Source organism: Gouania willdenowi, chromosome 6, assembly GCF_900634775.1.
Source record: "Gouania willdenowi chromosome 6, fGouWil2.1, whole genome shotgun sequence".
NCBI classification, from domain to species: Eukaryota; Metazoa; Chordata; class Actinopteri; order Blenniiformes; family Gobiesocidae; genus Gouania; species Gouania willdenowi.
Genome location: NC_041049.1, coordinates 3,794,837 through 3,817,668, shown reverse-complemented (window position 1 = coordinate 3,817,668; position 22,832 = coordinate 3,794,837). Strand labels below are relative to the sequence as shown.

Below are 22,832 nucleotides of genomic sequence, written 5' to 3'. Positions count from 1 at the left end.
TCACACAAACCGTACATCTGTCACCTGTGCGGGAACATTTCCGTCACTGCATATCATTTGGCATTTTTTGATTTCTTCACAACCTACTTTTCAAAGATTAGGCAGAATTTTTAATGTTAAATATGCAAATGCTAAACTAAACTAAAAGTGCTTTTAACCGTCCTATTATCCTCAGTAACATACATTTTACTCTTGGGGCCCAGGGATATTTGTCTCCAGAAAATTATATTCAGAAAATATTTGGCCAAGTTTTTGTGTCAGACACTTTGTTTATTTGTTGAATACATAAATTATACATTGATAATGAAACCTCTAGTGCCACCATCAGGACAAACTTTTAAATTAATTAATTTGGGCTGCATATTCATGACTCAGAATGAACCATATTGATTGATGTTGGGAACCCCTCTTTTCCTCTCATAAACATATTTATTTACTTATTTTTATCTCATTCTTGTAACATATTTAAGGTTATTCAATGTAAAGTTTTAACACATTCTTCTCTACGTCACTTTCACTGTGAAAGAGCTGTCCCAAAACTTCACTGACAGTAAACCTTTTCCAAGAGGACATTTCTGAATGATAAACATTGAATGGGGTAAAATTGACCCCAAGGAAAATATGAGGGTTATTAGGCCCAGCGATGTGGATTTATTAGAAAAAGTTGTGCTGTGGGTCGTGAGGGTGAAATCCTTAGCAGAGAAGCCCAGACACGATTCCCACAGGCGTTCCCAGGCCAGCACAGATGTATGGTTTCTCTTGTGAGAAATTATTCAGCCCTGGGGTGATGTCAATGAATGCATTTAACATAACTTCATTTGATTTATTTATTTATTTATTTTATTTTTTAATATAATTTAATTTAACTTGTACAATTGAAAAAAAAACTGTCAAAAGAATACATTTTAATGAAAAATATCACATCAAATTGTTTGAAATTAAGAAACAGGAAAAAAAATATTTAAAGTTGCATTTTTTTTTAAATAAAATATTTAAATACAAATGAAATACATGTCTGGAGCAAATAAATTGCCTGCTTTTTAAATTTTAACATAATCCAAGTCTAAAATGTGATTTTGAAATGGTCTATTTATTATTATTATTATTATTATTATTATTATTATTATTATTATTATTATTATTATTATTATTATTATTATTATTATTATTATTGTTATTTGTGCCATAGTATATAGTCTTATTAAAGATGTACAGTAAATCCTTGTTTTAAGCAGAAAAAAAATGGATTAAAAGTGACCAATAAATGGTGGAAAAGGGATTTTAAAAACAACAGACATTGGTTAAAAGTTAAAATTACAGTGGGCAAAAACAGACAGAAAAAGTGATAAAAAGGGTTCAAAGGGTCAATATTGGAACAGTATAAACTGGCAAATAATGGACATTACAAATTATGAATGTGGTTAAATTGTCAAAAATTCAGTATGACATATGGTGAAAAGAGGATAAACGTGACAATAATGGGTCAACATATGCAACATTTGGTAGAAAAGTGGTGAAAAAAGTTTATAAATGCTGAAAATGTATTGAAAGTGGAAAAAAATGTGCAATAACGGCATTAAAATTTGATGTTGAAGTGTCAGAAATGGGAGTAATGTAGCAAAAATGCATTAAAAGGAGCAAAAATATGGCAAGAAAAAGTGATGAAAACAGGTTAAAATATGGAATGTTTTGTGTAGCTGCAAAAAAATGGTAAAAATAAGCAAAAATTGGCTCAAATTGCTCAAAAAATATTCTGTTTCTTGAAGGCATCTGGGGACTCCCTCCCAGTGTCTTGTGACCCCAAATAGGGTCCCAAACCCAAGGTTGAGAACCCCTGGTTTAGTGAATCAAAGGGCAGACATTTCTGATTCGTCTGATTCGCTCCTCAGTAAAACGTTTTCACACTTTATTTGTTTAACTTCACACAAGCTCTCATCATGAAAAGTCCCACGGCCTGTGAACGCACCACGCACACAGCCATGAGTCAAAGAGGAATCCAGCTTTCAGCAGGTGGATCAGTGATGAAGCTTCTAGGACATGATGAATCCTCCTACTTTCAGCTTGAACACAGCTGTGATTGGTTGGACGTGCTTTTAAAGAAACAACCACATGATTGTTGTTTCCTGCTGGGCTTTATTTGTTGTTTGCATCACGGTTTTAAATAAAAAAGAGGATTTGTGTGAGACAAATACACAACAGCTGTGAACACACAGACCTGATATAGAATTCATATTCAAAACATCATAATAAACACAGTTAATAATAGATACATTTATGATCACAGTTTCAATGTGCCAATGACTCAATTAAAGCTTGTCCTCTTTATAGGCTGGTAGGGTGGCCATAGATATGCCTGATTGAATAGCTACATTTCTACTAAAGCATTCTTTAAAAATAAAAAAGAAGAAAAAGAAAAAGAATTAAAGAAAAAAAAAAAAGATTCAAAATGAAATAATTGAAAAACCAAAATAGAATAAAATTGATTTTAAAAAAAAGAAAAAAACAAAACAAAAGAAAACAAAACAATATTCTTCAGAAAGTGAAAATGACATTGATAAAAAATAAAAAATTTTTTTTAATTTGAACAGCGAAAAAGTGGAAAACTGCAAAAAGAATTAAAGGGGGGAAAAAAAATCGAGAAAATGATTAAATGAAATGATTAAAACTGGGAAAAATAGAAAAACAAAACAAATAAAATAATAATAATAATACATTTATATTAATAAATAAAATGATTGAAAAGAAAACTACATATCCTAGAAAGTGAAAATTACATTAAAAACTATATTTTAAAAAAGGAACAACATGGGAAAAACAAAAAATATTAATAATTATAAATGGAAAAATAGAAAGAAAAAAAAAGATTTAAAAAGAAAACAAAATTTTCGAGAAATTGAAAATTACAAAAAAAAAAAATTATAGATATATATATGAAAAAAAATGAAAGAAAAACTAAAAAGTGAAGGGAAAAGGGGGGGTGGGAGGAGGGGTAGTGTCAAATTTTATTCTCAGGGACAACAATTGATGTAATTTTTGAATTAGAATTTTGAATTTGAAATACTTTATTAGTCTCTCAAAGGGAAATTTGGGTTTTCTTTGCTGCTTCACTTTCAATTATGTCATTTAATATGAACTAAACCAGATTAATCCAAGCATTTTATGAAGAGAAATACTAAAAATATCACTAAAATTGTGCCTGCTTTGTAAATAATGGTTGTCAGTGACCAATTACACATAAAATAAAACATCTTTAAAGTAAAACAGTGACACACAAACATCTGAAACAGTACTCTACAAAGTTCATAACTCCTGTTTTACAAGTTAATTTATCTTTCAGATGAGCAAATTTAGACAACATGATGAGTCAAAAATATACATTAGCCATTTGGTAAATTAGATAATCTTAATAACTGCAGGCATTTTAAATGTATGCAGAGTCACTATTAGAACTGATGATGTGTTGTTACAATAGTAATTTACTATTGTAACAACACATCATCACTAGAGGCTAAAACTAAGAAAAAGTATTTCCAAAGTTTTCACTGATGTTTTATATTCTGTTGGAAGTTTTTGGAGTTTAGTCGTGATCTGAAAAATCCTCATGTGTACAGTGCAGGAATATTCCAGAATTTAATTTCATTTACTCCTTCATCGCTGACGTTCCTGCTGGAAGATAAATGAATTAAAGTTAGAAACTGTGCAGATGAGACTCAATAACTCCTCCATCCTCCTGTCAGATAGAAAAACAATGCAAATAATTCATTCCATTTGCAGAACACTGTTTACATTCCATGCATAGTTTATAGTGCACGTGTTTGCATGTTACACACTTTGAATTTCAATGTGTTGGTCATGTTTTATTGTTAAATGCAGAGAAAAGTACGGGTCGGCTGAATTTAAGCTTAGAAATGCTGGAAAAGTAAACAATGTTGAATTTATTGATCCATGCCTGCTGTCGTCATCTGATCATGAAGTATCGTCTCTGATCATTTTTTTTTTTTGTTTACAGACACTTCTGTCAGTAACCAATCACAGGCTGTTGTTAAAGTCACATGTTGTCTTCCTGTAAATAAATAAATAAATGAAAGTTAGTTATTCATGATGCCTGCTCTTCTTTTATTATTAAAAATTAGTAAAAAGAAATAAGAAAAAAATTTAAATCAGTTTTAAACATTCTATACATACATGTTACATACACGTACACACACACACACACACACACACACACACACACACACACACACACACACACACACACACACACACACACACACACACACACACACACACACACACACACACACACACACACACAGGGTTGGGAAAAAATATTGTTTTATATTTCAGGATTCTTTTGTGTGGCAATATCCAAAAATCAATATTTCTCCCCAGAGTTGTTTTTAATTTTCTATTATCATGATTAGTATTATTTTAAAAAATGTGTGCGATAATATTGAAAATCAATATTTTTCCTCAGTCATTTTTTCAAAAATTTTATTATGTATGTATATGTATATGTATATGTATTATTATTATTATTATTATTATTATTATTATTATTATTATTATTATTATTATTATTATTATTTTTGTGTGACAATATCAAATTATATATATATATTCGTTCATTCATTATGTGTTCATTAAATGACTTTAATTATAATTAATTATAATTTTTGTGTGACAATATTGAAAATCTCTATTTCTCCCCAGTCGTTTAAAAAAATATATTTTCTATTATTTATTAATGTATTTATTTATTATTTGTTTGTGTTTTATTACGGAAAATAATATAATTAAACTCACAATTATTGTAATTATATCAAATCGTAAAACTTAATAATTCAGAGTGGCAATAATAATCGAATCAGCCTCCGAGTATCGTGATTCAAATCGGGACAAAAATAACCGTCTCGTCCCAGCTCTATTTGTTACTGTATCTCATATATTTCACCAGTGATGATGACGCGTTGCTGTAAAAACTTTCCCATAATCCATCCTAATGTTTTCATTGGAAGGAGAGGATTTCCTCCACTCGATGATTCGCGTCGAAACGAATCGTTCCGAGTCGAACCGAATAAGGAGCGTCATCGGCAGCCTCCCCCTCCTCCCCCCCCCTCTCCATCTCCACCCCCCGCACTCTGCGCAGCGCGTCCGCAGACATGCAGCGATGAAGCGGAGCAGGAGGCGGAAAACTGCAGGTAAGAACCGAACCACAAAGAACCCAAAACGCACCCGTGCGTGGAGACGTTGGAGACGTGTTGTTGCTGACGGGCTCTCAGACGCATCATTATAGGCACGCGCTGACACCTGTGATCACGGCTCTCCTGCACGCGCGTAAAAAGCACGAATCCTGGACACGTTTCAGACACGCGGGGCTTTGTTGTGGCGACGCAAAGTGGAAAGAAATGCAACAAATGTGGGACACAAAGACACGTTTGATGCTGTGTTGTCTCACTGGATGTTCAGGTAACCGTAAACTTCTGATTTACAATTAGTTTTTAACCTAATTATCTGTGTTTGGTGCAGCTGTGCACAATGTAATGAGAAATCTGGGTCAAATGTGTAAGTAAATCGTGCTATTTTTGATATGTACCCATTCCAAGCTGCTACTTTACTTAAAACCAAGTGCGTAACGAGCCGTGTTCCAAAACGCGCTTTGGGTACATCCTCTGTGTGCGCGCTCCTGATTGGTGAGTGAGTGAGGCACCTTTGGGTGCAGACTTTAACCCACCACCACCACCACCTCTTCATTTGCTTTCCTGCTTCTCCAACGTGGAGGCAAGGACGTGTCCGTGCGCGTGTTTCGACCCCAGAGCGTCTTTTCGTTTCCCTCTCCTAATCCTGTCACATCAACATCAATTCGATCAAGTCGTCTGACGTGAACGAGCCTGAGCCGTGCACGTGCTGCGTTCTTCCAGTTAAATCACTAAAATCTCTCCATTTTTCTCTCTAAAATCCACATTTTGACGCGTTTTTTTGCGCCACGGACGCGCGTAAAAAGCGCAGCGGAACAGGACAGTGCGCGTTTGGGTAGTTTTGTGCCACATCTGGATGGTTGTGCGTGAGGAGAAGCCAAGGGAGCCACGGGAGGACGTAGATTGGATTTGAGAGAAGGTATTAATGCACGATGGTGTGCGTGCGTGCACGTGCGTGTGAATGCTGTGGAAAACATGCGTTAATCTGCTTCATCTAAACCCGTTTTTTGCAGGATGAGATACTGGGATGTTTGAGATGCTGTTGCATGTGTGGAGTTACTCAGTGCACGCGCACACACGCGCACGCACAGTGTTTTTAGGAGTGACAGCTTTGAGTTGATCCTGATGGTTTATTTTCTGCTTTTCCTGTGAGTTTTCTCCAGTTTCCAAAATAACACCTTTAGAGGAAACACATCAACTCAATTTCTCTGTGAATAACAAACACATTTTTTTTTAATTCTCCCCCTAAAATTGATAACAGTGAGCACGGCTCTTTATTCACAGTCAAATTCATTAACGCAGGAGCCTGCTTTTGTTAACCTGTGTGCACATTTCCGAACAGTCCATTCTCTGTACTGACGAAACAATTTGTGCACGACCACAAAAAAACCATTGAGCTCAGCAGAAGGCAGAGGAAAGACATTTCTCTCTCTGTGGCAAGAACAAAGCACATAATCATTATATTCTGACAACAAGCATCAGAAAATGTCATTTATTGTCGTGAAAAGTGGCTTTTGTTCCACCTCGAGGCCAATTGAATTCTTGGTAATAAATGTTTTACATAATTTGCACAGATGGAGGTAATTTCTGCTTTATATTTAAAGAATTGGACATGAATTGTGTCACTTTTTCAAATTAATAAGACTAAAATAACAATACAAAAAGAAATCCACACATTACAGGGTCGACACAAGGCGTTATGTCTTCCATTTATGGCTTTCTATTTGGAATAATCATAGGAAAACATCACATTTGTCCATATGTTTTCTACTGTTTCATTTCTACATCTTTTCTCTGATTTCCGTCTTCAGGAAATGCTCAAATTGTCTCCAAAAGCTGCTTATTTTGCTTATATTTCACTTTTTAGGGTATTACTATTTGTTTTTTTATCCTGTTAACAGAAATTAAAACATTCCCGTAATTTTTTTCAACTCTTATTTGTTGCCTTGGCAACACATCACAGCCCTTTCCTGCGTGTGTTTGACTTTCTGTCGGATTTAATTGGTTTATTTCAGCAGATAATATGAAAATGTGTGTGAATAATCGCATTTTTAGAGCGCGGGAATATCCTCAAATATCCCGGATTTCTTTGCGTTTGAACTAATTGGATCCTTTTGGAATTTAGAATGATTACAAAGTGAATGAATTCACCTAAAGTTGAACATTTTGAGTTTATTTCTGTGTTTAACATGAAGCTGAGACTCGTTTCCGTCTTCTTATGGTCATTGATGGACAGGTTTCTCGTGGTTCTCGACCCGCTGAGGGTCACAGAGGTCACAGTCGAGGGCTCATCGACATTTCCCTCGTATCGGTATCACATCACGGATGATGGAGTGTAGCGAGAGCCGCCGTCCATGTGATGGCGAGCATTGATTTATAGATCCTACAGTTGTGCACAAATGTTGCTCGTCTCGAGAGGAACAAAGTGAAGCTTTCTATGAGATCATCTGCCTGCATCGCTATGATTTACACCAGGGGTTCTCAACCTTGGGGTTGTTAGACACTGGGAGGGGGTCGTCAGATGCTTTCAAGAAACTTAGATTTTTCTAAGATTTGAGCCCATTTTTGCTTATTTTTTCCCTTTTTCTGCAACTACATGAAACTTTCCATATTTTAGCTTATTTTCATTACTTTTTCTTGCCGCATTTTTGCTATATTTCTCCCATTTCTGCCACTTCTCTGTCAAATTTCAATGCATTTTCTGCACATCTTTTTAACTTTCAAAACATTTCATAAACCCTTTCCACCACTTTTTTACCTAATGTCACATATGTAGACCCATTATTATCACTTTTAACCTCTTTTCACCATATTTCATTCTTATTTTTGCCAATTTAACCACATCCACAATTTGTTATGCTCATTATTTGTAAGTTTAAACTAATTGTTCCATTATTGACACTTTGAACACTTTTCACCGCGTTTTCTCTCAGTTTTTTGGCCACTCTAATTTAATTTAATTTTCAATAATTTATGTAGCACACATTAAAGAAATAAACAACATTAAAAGTGCAAGGAGGGGAAGGGAACGAGGCCCAAAGGGGTTCCCCCTCTTTCAATAAACACAATCACACAAAATGCACAATTAAACTTTGATGTATGAGAAAAAAAATAATATATAAACAAAGTACACACAAATATATCAAATTAAATTAAAATATTAATTGAAAATCAAAAGAGAAATACAAACTTAACATTTGCAATTTTTAACCACTTCCTGTGGTTTTTAAAATCCTATTTAACCCCCGTTTCCACCACTTTAGTCACTTTCTGATCAAAACAATGATTTCCATCTTTAAGATGACTATAATAATAATAAACGTTCCTGGATAACAGTGGATGTTATTCAGATGAATTAATAAATGTGGTTATCACAGATTCATAGAACAATGGACCATCATTTTACTGACTTTATGGATGGACCCCAAAAATCTCTCCCCTTTATTCCCCCTTATAGATGGTCCTGTCTCCACATGACTGTTCTTCAATGTCCATGTCTGTGTTCAACCACCTTCAGCTACAGTGGGGGTCCCCGCTCTCTGGGACCTTTATTTTGGGGGGTCACGGGCTGAAAAGGTTGAGAACCACTGATTTAGGGAACTATCTAATAACCCTGCATAAAAGGTGATGATTAGTGCTCCCTATGATAACGATGACCACAGGTGCTCAAACCTCGACGTTGGATTGAGGGTTTATCAGAGACTGTCAGACTCGTGTGTGTGTGTGTGTGTGTGTGTGTGTGTGTGCGCGCGTGCGTGCGTATCTGGCACACACACAAAGCAGTGTCTAATTATCAGGCTTTGAACCGCACCGCGCTGGCTCCTCGAGTCGCTCTAATCGCATTCCTTTTGCTGCCATTACACACTTGTTTATCTTATTTATTTATTTTTACGGCTAATTAAAAATGTTATTTTTGCTTCGGCTGAGGATGGAAATCTGTGATGGATCAGACGAGATGATGGAGGAGCGTTTAATCAGGAGGGTGTGTGCATGAGGAGGGAGTACTAGGAGTAGTAGTAGTATCATTTTTTGAAAAATATTATAAAGGTTTCATGGTCTATGATTTTATATATATATATATATATTTCCTAATCACTGGGTGTTAACCATATTTTTTTTAAATGTTTTTGAGAATATTCACTCCTCTAAATTTGCTCTAAATGATCTATTTTACTTTTTTAATGAGTAAAAGCACACAGGGGCGGATCTACCGGGGTGGCATTGGGTGGCAAATGCCACCCCACAACAAAGCCTTGCCCCCCTGCTGCCACCCTAATTTGTACACACGGGCACGGAACTATACGGCCGCAGTCTGCCGACCAGTAATGCCTGACTGCGGAGACAACGTTCTATAACACCAACGAAGAAGACGCGGAAGTATTGCGAGAGTGGCACAGAAGTGCGTTGTTTACATTGGAGCACGAGAGGAAAGAGGTTAAAACACTTACACATTTGTGGTGAGCAGTGAGCACACATTTGTATCACTCCAAAAAGAAAAAAATAAGTTGTTCTAAAACTGAGTAACAGCCCTGGACTCTCTCTCCCCTCCCGCCCTCGCTCGCTCCGTGACTGGCGTTCCACTGCCGTCAGTCATCAGTGAGTGTGCGCGCACATGCAGGTTCTGCTCGTTTGATTGTTTTGTTTTCGCTGCAGCTTGTGTGTTCACAGATTGTGTAGGTTTGAGTGTGTGTGAGGCAATGTGCACTGACGTGTGTGCGTCCAGTGTGTGCTGAATGTGCACACCTTTAGGGAGCATATGTATATGTAGCATCATACATGTGCCCCTCAAAATAAGTTTTTATACTTAGTTCTAAAACAGTGTGGCATCATTAACATGTCAATGTTAAAAACAACTGTTTTTCGTAGTAATTTAAATAAAACTATTAGACACTTTTTAATCACTCTCACAGTTCTACAGAAGCCCTAAAGGGCCATGTTTTCATAGATTTTTTTTTTCCTGCCCGTTTTCACGTGATCATGACTTAATTATCTTGAGATAATAAAACAATAGTGTAGTATAATAAGTCATTGCAGTAATCATCATTCAGTGTCACACTGTCAGAGGAGGAGGAGCATTAACAATACCCACATCAGGATCTCAGTCGTTAGAAAAACCCAAATAACGTCTCATTCTAAGTGTTATGAAATAGCCAATGAGCTGCAACGAGCTCATCTTCAATAGAATTATTGATCATTTCAACAGAAAATATCCCATTGTTTACTATGAGCAGCTGACACTGAGACGTCGCACAGGGACCGTCAACAAAGTGCAACCACGACACAATAAGTCTATGATCATCCATTAAATTTACTGCGTACATTGATGGTCTTCATGTGGTCATACTACAACTCTTATTTAGCAAAAACACCCTTTTGTACAGTTTTGATTAAATGTGTATTATATTGATTATTTTGTTATTTTTATCTTTTTTTTAATTTTCAATACCTTTTTCAAAAACACATTTACAATATGAGAGGAAAAAATTTAAATATTACAAAATGTCTTTCTATTTTTTTTCTAATACCTAAAACTGGTATTTGGTATTAACGTGTCTAAGTTATACAAGTTTATTCCACAGCCCGGTAGAATATATAAGAACACCCATTATACATTATCTGTGGTTTCCAGTTATTGAAAGAAATAATACAAAATTGAGTAAAAATTGACTTATAAAATATAATTAAAAATTATTATTTATTTCCTGTAGTATATATACAAACACCTAATGAAAATTATCTGCTGTTTTTTGGTTTTTCCTGTGTTTTTTGTAGAATCTATTAAAATAAATTTTGCAATATTTAAATAAAAATCATCAGTGTTTTTCCTCTGATTTTGTAAATGAGACGGAAAAAAAAATTCTGAACGCAGTATTACATTTTTACTACAAAATACGCCCAATATAAATATTGAGTTGGAGAAGAATGACTTTATACACAAATACAATTGTTTTGGGGTTTAGTTGCTCTTTAACTGAGGACTGAGCTGCTTTCTTTGTTGTTACATCGCTTTATGTGATGAAGAGACGCTGGAGATGAATCTTCAGCAAAGTTTGGTTGATTCTACGAGATTTGTGGACCTCAGGGTGACGTTACGTCGTTAAACCACAAACTCACATTTTTAAATCTGTTCCGTTATTAAACCAATAGTTGCTCTGATAAATCGTCTGATCGGAATTTACTCGTAAACAAATGTTGAAAGTAGAATTCGCTGCTTGCATGTTTGTTTTGACTTTATCGTAAAAAGTCGGTTTGTTGACAAAAGGTCATTGAACTCAGAGAAGGTTTACGCATTGCATTGTGGGATTTAGAGTCCGCTAGAAGAATGCAACGGTGATAAAGTTTTTTTTTTTTTACTTCATTCTTTGAGTGAATTGTTTCTTCACAGACACAGGAGATCGTTATTCCCTATGACGACAGTGTGGTCACTTTGATTTCACCAATATTTAATATTCGCCGTTGTTGGTCCACCTTTCTACGGAAGCGGATTAGGACCAATTTTGAGGAACAAGGTCGAAATGTCGAGATTAAAGTTGAAATTTTGAGAATAAAGTTGAAATATAATGTTGAGATAAAAGTCAAAGGTTTGTTAATAAAGTCAAATCTACGGAATCAGACTAGGGCCAATTCACCATATGACAACAAACAGCTGATCGTGGTCATGGATCAATAAAAACTTTAAACTTTACTTCAAAGTTGGGTTCAATAACAAAGATATTCTTTCTCTTGAAGTTCATAAACACAGTGTTGTAATGTCTTTAAGGACTTTGAAGAGATATTGGAAAAAAAAAATCAAGTTTGGAAAAGGTGGAGCCTTCTGTCCATCTGTGGCTTTTTCATTTATTTAATTTAATCTATTTTCATTTATTTGTTTTAGTTTTTTTCGAGCTGGGACAAGAAAACAAAAAACCAAAGAAACAAAAAGTCTTTGTGTACAAGAAAACAGAGAAAAACAATCAGAGATGTTCAAAATAATAGATAAGATCCATGTACACTCATAATTATAATATTACTGTATGTTTGCTCAAAAGATAATAGGAAGAAGAAAAACCTATTTAATCCCACCCCCATTTCTTAATAATGCAACTTTCCTCATATTGCTTCTGTCTTTTTGGACTACGGGAACAGATTAGGACCAGTTTTGATGGAGAATGTTGTTGTTATGGTGAATTGGACCTAGTCAGCTTCTGTAGATTCGGCTTCATTAGCAAACCTTCAAAATGTATCAACATTGTATTTTTTGTTTATTTTTGAAATTTCACTTTAATCTTGACATTATATTTAAGTGAGGGTTGGACTCCACCCTTTGTCACCAATTCTGTTCATGACTTTTATGGAGAATCAGGTCACCAAGACAAATTCCTCGTGTGTATTCATACAGTCTTGGTCAAGAAAGTTGATTCTGATTCTGATATCCATTCTGAGTCCATGGTTCTTGACCGGAAAAAAGGTGGAGTACCTTCTCCGTGTTGGAGATGAGGTCCTGCTCGAAGGGGAGGAGTTCAAGTACCTCAGGGTCTTGTTCACGAAAAGGGGAAGCTCTCAAATTACAGGTTGATCTACGTTCCAACCTTCACCTATGGTCATGAACTTTGGGTCGTGACCGAAAGAACGACATCACGGATACAAGTGGCTGAAATGAGTTTCCTCCATAGAGGGTCTGGGCTCTTCCTTAGAGATAGGGTGAGAAGCTCAGTCATCCAGGAGGGGCTCAGAGTAGAGCCGCTGCTCCTCCGCATTGAGAAGAGCTAGATGAGGTGGCTTGGGCACCTGATTAGGATGCCCCCTGAACGCCTCACTAGATTAGGATGCCCCCTGAACGCCTCACTAGATTAGGATGCCCCCTGAACGCCTCACTAGATTAGGATGCCCCCTGAACGCCTCACTAGATTAGGATGCCCCCTGAACGCCTCACTAGATTAGGATGCCCCCTGAACGCCTCACTAGATTAGGATGCCCCCCTGAACGCCTCACTAGATTAGGATGCCCCCTGAACGCCTCACTAGATTAGGATGCCCCCTGAACGCCTCACTAGATTAGGATGCCCCCTGAACGCCTCACTAGATTAGGATGCCCCCTGAAAGCCTCACTAGATTAGGATGCCCCCTGAACGCCTCACTAGATTAGGATGCCCCCTGAACGCCTCACTAGATTAGGATGCCCCCTGAACGCCTCACTAGATTAGGATGCCCCTGAACGCCTCACTAGATTAGGATGCCCCCTGAACGCCTCACTAGATTAGGATGCCCCCTGAACGCCTCACTAGATTAGGATGCCCCCTGAACGCCTCCCTTGATTAGGATGCCCCCTGAACGCCTTACTAGATTAGGATGCCCCCTGAACGCCTCACTAGATTAGGATGCCCCCTGAACGCCTCACTAGATTAGGATGCCCCCTGAACGCCTCACTAGATTAGGATGCCCCCTGAACGCCTCACTAGATTAAGATGCCCCATGAACGCCTCACTAGATTAGGATGCCCGATGAACGCCTCACTAGATTAGGATGCCCCCTGAACGCCTCCCTAGATAAGGATGCCCCCTGAACGCCTCACTAAATTAGGATGCCCCCTGAACGCCTCCCTAGATAAGGATGCCCCCTGAACGCCTCACTAAATTAGGATGCCCCTGAACGCCTCACTAGATTAGGATGCCCCCTGAACGCCTCACTAGATTAGGATGCCTCCTGAAACCCTCACTAGATTAGGATGCCTCCTGAACGCCTCACTAGATTAGGATGCCCCCTGAACGCCTCACTAGATTAGGATGTCCCCTGAACGCCTCACTAGATTAGGATGCCCCCTGAACGCCTCCCTAGATAAGGATGCCCCCTGAACGCCTCACTAGATTAGGATGCCCCCTGAACGCCTCACTAGATTAGGATGCCCCCTGAACGCTTCACTAGATTAGGATGCCCTCTGAACGCCTCACTAGATTAGGATGCCCCCTGAACGCCTCACTAGATTAGGATGCCCCCTGAACGCCTCCCTAGATTAGGATGCCCCCTGAATGCCTCACTAGATTAGGATGCCCCCTGAACGCCTCACTAGATTAGGATGCCCCCTGAACGCTTCACTAGATTAGGATGCCCTCTGAACGCCTCACTAGATTAGGATGCCCTCTGAACGCCTCACTAGATTAGGATGCCCCCTGAACGCCTCACTAGATTAGGATGCCCCCTGAACGCCTCCCTAGATTAGGATGCCCCCTGAACGCCTCACTAGATTAGGATGCCCCCTGAACGCCTCACTAGATTAGGATGCCCCCTGAACGCCTCACTAGATTAGGATGCCCCCTGAACGCCCCACCAGGGAGGCGTTCAGGGCACGTCCCTCTGGGAGGAGACCCCGAGGAAGACCCAGGTCACGCTGGAGAGACTATGTCTCCGGCTGGCCTGGGAACGCCTCGGGAGAAGTGGCCAGGGTAAGGGAAGTCTGGGCCTCCCTACTAAGAATGCTGCCTCCATGACCCGGCAACGGATAAGCGGAAGAAAATAGATGGATGGATTATATTTAAACTTCAATCTCACAATTTCAGCTTTAATCTCTACATTTAACCTTTATTCTTGATTTGCCCAAAATAATTTTCTAATCCTAATCCACCTCCGTACCTTTCAACCTTGTTGGGGTCACAGCGTACTGGTATGCTACGTACTCAACATCAGGTCATAAAAACAACCCACTGGTATATTGGGTGTGAACCAGTAAACTGCCCAGCACTAGGACGCTGTGCCTCTTATCAGCAGCTGAGTGATTGCAGAGCTTTACAATATGAAGTGGCACTAAAGCAGCCCAGCAAGTGGCATTGATTGGGAAAGAAAGGATGGGAGGAGGAGTTTTCTCCTTCAGGTCATTATCTCACAGGCGGAGAAAAAAAAAGAGAGCGGGAACGAAACAAACCTGCGTTGGTAACAAAAGAGTCACGGTCGATGGTTTCAGCTGGTCGTGCAGCAGTGAATCGGCGTATTTCATCAACATGAGAATGGATTCGGTGACAATGTAATTGCTCATGAAATCTATTCAGTCCAACCTGCGTGTGCAGACTCCCAGAATGCATCAGGCAGAGCCAGCAGCACATGAGACATGAAAGAGTTCCCACACCACAGCAGGGTGGAACCAGTATGGCACCAGTCTGTGGACGGAGAAGCCATTATAATGATGAGAACTGAAATATAAGAGGCTGAAAAACACGCTAAAGCGCTTAGCTTAAAATGCTAAACGACTTCATGAAACTTTAGATTTGTAGTGAAAACCGTGATTTTTTTTTTTTTGTTTTGATTGACGATAAAGTTTTGTTTTCCTACAAGAGGAGGACAAACAGGAAGTCATTTCCTCACTCTTATATGTGTGAAGTTGATGGCTAATCTAATTTTTTGTGACCCCTGAATCAAATACACAACAAGACAACAACGGAGATGGGCAACTTTTATCACAGCCTTTAGAATAATGTCTACTCTGATTATTTTATGAACGTTTTTGTATTTTTAATTGTCCATAGTATTTTTCTGTGTTTGCTGGTGTATTTTTGGGGTATTTTATGTATTGTTAATATAATTTTGTGTGTTGTTGTTTAGTGTGTGTTTGGGATCATTCGGTGAATTTATTGTCATTTTGTTTTTCTTTTGTATTTTTGGGGACATTATTTGTATTGTTGCCCTTTTGTTGTCATTGTGTATATTTGTGGTGGAACTCTGTGTATTTGTTGGGTCATCTTGTCTGTTTTTCTTGTCATCTTGTGTATTTTATGTCTTGGATATTTTTCTTTGTATTGTCTATTTTGGGGTTATTTCATGTACAGTGGGGTCATTTTCTTTATTTTTGGGCTTCTTTTGTGTATTTCTGTCATTTCTGTCAGTGTTGTGTATTTTTGTCATTTTGTGTATTTCTGAGGTAATTTGTTTCTTTGGAATTTATGTGTATTTTTCTTGCCACTTTTTGTATTTTCAGGCTCGTTTTGTGTAATTGTGGGGAATTTTATTTTTTTATTTTTGTGTAATTTTGTAGTTTTTGTTTTAGGGAATTTTTTACATTTTTCTCGACATTTTTTGTATTTTTAGGCTCACTTGGTGTATTTTTGTGGACCACCAGTTGTCTATTTCTGATATGAACTTAATGTAACTTCTGGAGTTGCTTCACCTTTACTTCCAGTCCAACTTTGTTCAAACGTTTAGTGCTTTGTGTCGTCCGTGATGCTCCTGAGGTTCAAACTCTCACCTTCCTCTCCTTGGGAAAAAATTGATGACGGCTGAAGTAAAATAATTCAGCAGGTGTCGGTGAAACAGGATGAATGTGTCAGAGTGGTTTACATGTTCCCACTGTGATGGTATGTGAGCTTTCAGCGCTGAATTAAAGCCTGGCTCTGAGGCCAGTGTACACACTCAACACATAAACACTGGATGTGGGGGATCAAACCAAAAGGTAAACATTGTTCCCGAGACTTCACAGTTGTCGCTGCTCTAATGCCCTGTGGTGGTGATCATTGTCTGTTATTGTTCCTGCATTCCGCTGCGTTTTTTTTCCCGTTCAGAAGAAGTCTTCACTCAGTTATAAACAAGTCAATTTAGTAGTTTTTGCTGCAGTTGTAAAGTGTGGTTTCCTTTTTATGTGGCCAGGCTTGAATTTACCGACGCTGTCTTCTTTAACGTACACACAGGACAAAGCCCAGATAATAGCAGTAAATACTCTTGTCTCATTTGATGGTTTAGGGGCCGTGTGTCTTCTTTCTCTCAGAAAAAGATGCTCTGGAGGTGGCAGGGGAGTCATTCTATGTCATTTTAACACATTTTCAGGACATCCCACGTACTTCGGTCTCAAAAAACTCTGAAAGTCTTACCAATTATTTCTAAATAAATCAATAGTCACTATGTAAAGGTTTTGTTTTGATAGGATGAATACTTTTTGCGATATGGCCACATTAGTGCGTCAGCTTCTAATATCTCAGGAACTACAGTACATAGGAAACTGAAATGTGGTATAGTAATACAGCTCCACCTACTCTCTCAGAATATATAAACATATCTGCTATACATCCTATCTGGTGGACATGCCAGCCCATAAAAATAGTAAAAAAATAATAAAAGTGAGTGTGTGTTTGGGTCATGTTTGGTCCTTCAGTAAATAACTTAGCATATCCCTCAGCTAACTGTAACTAGATCAGCTTAGAGCTATGTACATAGACTGAGACTGTTCACATCACTAATGATTAGTCACATATGTGCATTGGTTCTTGGGTGACACACTCGTGAAATCTCCTACAATTTTAAGCTTTAAAGGGGACATATATTCATGAAAAATCCACTTTTGCAGTGTTTTTGAACATAAGAGGTAACTTGAGTGTCCACCAGCACACACAATGTGAAATAAATCCATGCAGTTGTTTGTTTGTGGTCTGTGTGAGTCTTATAACACAGAGAAAAATGCTCCGTTTCAATTGTTCTCAGTTTGTGACATCACAAGTTCAATCGGGCTTTGCTTGGACTCCAGCTGCCAAAGACACAGTGTTTCTATAACCTCGTAACTCGTTTCGGCAGGGGCAGGGGGAGGGGAAAACGGAGCGCTCCGAAAGAGCTGTTTTATACAGGGTGAAAAACCTCCCCTGTTGCTTGATTCAAGTTATGTTTTGACCGAACCCCAGCACAGAGATGTCATTTAGAACACAGGGAACTGTTTTAAGAGGTGAAAAATTGGTAAAACCCCCAATTGTTTATTGTTGCGTTCATAACACATCTTTAACTGCGTTATTGCACGATTATATAAATATTGTGAGAACTCATCAGTCTCGTGACGTCACGGTCTTCCAACCGGACTGCACCAATGGCGCACTCAAAACGTATCCTGTGTAATATGTCCCCTTTAACAATCATGCTCTTTTTGACCCGAGTCACTTCAGATCTAAAGATGAGCAGAATCACAAGTTTTCCAGACAAACTTTCATTTCTCATTAATGTGTTTTAGGCAGAGATTAGGTCAATATGTGGAACTCTTTAGTTCACGTGACGTTACTGCTCGTTTTCTGTTTGATCGACGATCAAGTTGTGTTTTCCAGCAAGAGGTGGACAAACAGGAAGTCAAAAACAAATCGCTCTCATCTGTGTGTGCAATTCAGAAAGTGTAAAGCAGGAGCGTGAAACTAGTAGCCCTCGACCTTCAGTGTGTTTTTGGGATCATTTTGGGTGATTTTGCCTTCATTTTCTTTGTTTCTGTATTTTTTTTTTTCATCATTTTGAGTATTTTTACGTGTGTTTTCAGGGACATTATGTGATTTCTCTTCTTTGAGTATTTTTGATGTCATTTTGTTTTGTTGTTGTTTAGTGTTTTTGGGTTCATTTTGTGTATATTTTTTGTGTATTTTTGGGGACATTTTCTCTTCTGTTGCCCTTTTGTCTACTTTTCTTGTCATTTTGTGTATTTGTAGGGTAATTGTTGTGTATTTGTGTGTTTTTTTTTGTCCTGGAGTAAAGTTGTTGTGTGCCTTTGGGGGGACAATTTTTAGTTTTGTGTATTTGTGGGGGTCATTTTGTGTGATTTCCTTGTCGTTTGGTGTAATTGTTGGACATTGGGTTTATTTTTGGGGTCCTTTTGTGACAGTTTCTTGAAATCTTTTCCAATATTGAGGGGCTGACATGTCCACCAGATAGAATGCATTGCAGATATTTATGATATATTCTGAGAGAGTAGGTGGAGCTGTTACCATACCACATTTTAGTGTTCTATGTGGTGTATTTCCTGAGATATTGGGAGCTGAAAATGGAAGAAAAATAAAGACGCACACGAATTGACACATACCCCCTCACTAAAAAGTTTTAATCCGATCAAACAAAAAGAAATTGTGTCGACTGAATAATCACAGAACAATTGGTGCAATCCATCCATCCATCCATCTTCTCCCGCTTAGCCGTTTCCGGGTCGCGGGGGCAGCATCCTCAGTAGGGAGGCCCAGACTTCCCTCTCCCCGGCCACTTCCTCCAGCTCTTCCGGGAGGACCCCGAGACGTTCCCAGGCCAGCCGAGAGACATAGTCTCTCCAGCGTGTCCTGGGTCTTCCCCGGGGCCTCCTTCCGGTGCAAGTTTGAGAAATTTTTGAGTATGTGGGCCATTTGTGAAATGACATGGAATAACCCCCATACCTCAGTAAACTCCTCAGAGTGGGAAACTCTCTGATATGAACTTATCTCATACTTTTATCAAACAGTTTAGTTTAGTTTTATATTTTTTATCTTTTACCTTGCGTAGCTGCTGATTTCCACTGCCTGTGCGGTTCCAGGTCCTTCCTGAAAGATGTGGCAGATTTTGGGATCCCGGACGAGCCCCCACATTTTTTTTTTAGAATAAATAGTTTTTTAATGATTATTTTCTTCTATACATATGGAAGAGAATTACCAGCACAGCTCAGGAGTCACTGACTGTGTTAACAAAACAATTACTCAATAACCCAGGGGTGGTGAGTGAAGTGTTGGACATACAGTGTTACCCCAAGTTCTACAGGAAATGAGATTTGTGTGCAGTATAAACAGCAGCAGGTTGTTTATCAGACAAAACAAAGCCTGGGATTAAATGTTCAGTGTGACCGAGTCGACCCCTGGAGCAAGATGTGTCGGAATGTCTCCATTCCCTTCAGGGTCGTCCTCCAGACGTTGAGTTTTTATCAGATTCATGCTCGACTTTGACATTCTCACAGAGCATCCCTGAAGGTCCACACAACTGGTTCCAGGTGAACAGTTTGACATTTGGAAGAAAATGCCAGCGAGGAGTGAACTGTGTGTTCCTCAGGTAGTGGGAGTGGGTTTGGAATGTGAAGGAGAAGGAAACGCGGTGGAGTTTTGGTGTGATTGTGGAAGCTTTGGATCACGTTTGCTGCTGTTTGACTCGAGAGGAACGGGACAGGGTGACGGAGTCCAGAGATGGTTCTGTGTGTCAGTGGAGCACAAACACACAGAGGGAAGGATTCATGGTCCCACACTCTGTGACAGGGCGTCCACACACGCCTCCCCAACACCAGAGAAAAACAGCAACATTTTCCCACTAAATGACAACAAAAACACACACTATGATGAAGTGTACAAAACAAGAAAAATGCACAAAATAACCCCAAAAATAAACTAAATGTCCAACAATTACACCAAACAACTAGGAAATTACACAAAAAGACCCCACGATACATTAAATAACCTCACAAATACACAGAACAAGAAAAACTGACATAAGCCTCCAAAAATGTTTTCTAAGACTAAACTTAGACAAGATGACATGAAAAACACACACTATTACACTAAATGACAAAAGTAGACAAAGCCGACAAAGCCGCAAATGAGACTAAAAACACACAAAATATGCCCAAAATTTACACAAACGATGAGGAAATGACACAAAATGAGCCCACAATACATGCAGTAACCCCACAAATACACAGAACACCAAGAAAAACACAAAAAATACCCCCCAAATGCACACAAGAGAAATATCCAAGACAAAAAATACACAAGATGACGTGAAAAACACACAAGGTGTGTTGCCCCCAAACAGTAAATGCACAAAATGACTCCAAAAAACTCAAAATTGCAGAAGAACAAGCAAAAAGACAACAAAAATACACAAAATTAATCCAACAGCGCAAAAGACAAAAATGGGATTACTAATGCACAAAAGAATGACAGAAAAATGTTCAAAATGAAAACAGAAATGCACAAAAAACTTCAAAAACACAAAAGAACTTCAGAAATACACAACAAAAACACACAAAACAGTGAACGTTCCGGAAAACTATACAAAAAAAAAATTGTTAATTTTTAAGTCAAAAATACCTTGAGTTTTGTAGTGAGATTTGCCCAAAAATGTCTTTTTAAACATGTGATATTGACCAAAAACGTGCATATAAAGGTATAGTTTATTTTGCATATGCTGCTTGATTTATTAAAAAAAAAAAAAAAAAAAAAAAACAATTTTAACACCATTGCAATTTCCAGTTTAGAAAGCCATTTCCATAATTTCCGTGTGTTTTCCGCGATCAGGGAAAATCAGAGGCTGTAGAAGTAAGAAGTTGTGCTAATGGCTCCAAATGTAATTTTCGTCTGCTTTAAATCACTTTCTTTTATTTGTGATGAGTCATTCTGCTCCCAAGGACTGATCTGCTAATTTATTCCATTCAAAGCAACTCTTCTCGTCATGGCTGACATTGTCTAGAAGAGGAAACGCTCAACAATGAATCAAAGGGAGAATCATATCCAACATTTTGGGTGATTTTAGAACCAGGCATAACTTTCAATGTCACTCAGACCCTGCGCGTCCCTGTCAGAGCGGCTACGCTGACAGAAAAATACAGAAAGTTATTCCTAAAGAAATGTATTACAAGGAAAATATTCCACCAAAATCACACTATGACAACAAAAATCCACAGAATTTTTGAAAAAAACACCAAAGATGATACGAAATACAATGAAATGAAAAGAAAAACATAAAAACTGACAACAAAACTATCCAAAACGACAGAAAAAAACACACTTGACTGCAAAAAAAATCCCAGAAAACCTCACACAAAATTAGGGAAAGTTATACAAAAATACAACAATGCACAAAAATACCAAAAAAAAAAAAAAACCATTGGCAACAGAAATTACTTGCAAAACACACAAGATTATGACAAAAATGTAAAACTTGCAAAACTTATAAAAAATGATTCCGAAAAAAACCGAGAACAACAAAAATGCACAGAACAACAACAAAAACAGAACAAAGATCAAAATCAAGATAAAACTAATTTTAAAACAGAAAAATGCTGCTTTTTTGGTTTTTGGTTTTCCTGTTTCTGGTTTTAAATGAATAAAACAAAAAACAATCTATTTTTTCTATTTTTTAATTTGGTTTTGAAACGAAATAACCACAGAACGAAAGGTACACGGATTACTAAGGGACACAGAAATACAGAGAAATTATGACAGAAATTCACAAAACAACAAAAATACACACAATGACGACATAAATATTTAAGACATGAACAAAAAAAAAAACAGAAATATGCATAAAGACACAAAACGACTGTAAAAATCCGACAAAATGACAAATCTAGTTAAAACGAGAATGTGTTCTTTGTTCTTCCTGCTCCAGTCGTTGTTTTCCACTTTTTTCAGCTTCTCTCTCCACATTTCATGGAACTTTTCTCTCTAACTCAGAAGAAAGTGTTTATTTCTGCTGCAGACTCTCTTTACGTGTCATAATGAAGCTTTGTGTGGTGGCTTTGTGCTCCACCGCTGGCTGCTAAAGTCACACATTAGTCCGTACAACTGTAATCTGCCAACTGCTCACATCCTAATGAGTCTCATTATGTAATTAGCTCCTTATTGGAGGCAGATGCAGCGGAAAGGTCATTGGCTTTGCTAAAAGAAAGTAAAGATGATGATGGCATTTAGAGCGCGGCACAGCGCCTAATCAGAAACACATAAAGGTGTTGTAATATTTAAATTACATTTGTAAAAGTTAAATCCTGCCTCAGAGAAAAAGAAAAGTAAAGATGATTCTAGTGTTTCCTGCATGATTTAGTTTAGAGATGAGCAACAACAATGTGATTGTATCTGATCTGAGGGTCACATGATCAACATTGTCAGGATAAAAACCAATCTGAGCATTAACACACACACATCAAAGGCTT

At 37.9% G+C, this 22,832-nt stretch overlaps 1 protein-coding gene across 2 annotated transcripts in view; it reads left to right on the top strand.

The window, feature by feature from the left end:
• The first annotated feature begins 5,142 nt into the window (after positions 1-5,142).
• chrm2a (cholinergic receptor, muscarinic 2a) overlaps positions 5,143-22,832 on the top strand; it is a 91,359-nt gene continuing 73,669 nt past the window's right edge. Inside the window, exon 1 of one of the 2 annotated variants that reach the window (XM_028449960.1) lies at positions 5,143-5,201. The gene's annotated coding sequence lies outside the window, so the exon portion shown is untranslated. Of the gene's footprint in view, positions 5,202-5,345; positions 5,470-22,832 lie in introns of those variants that run through there. The other variant, XM_028449961.1, reaches the window with a different exon arrangement.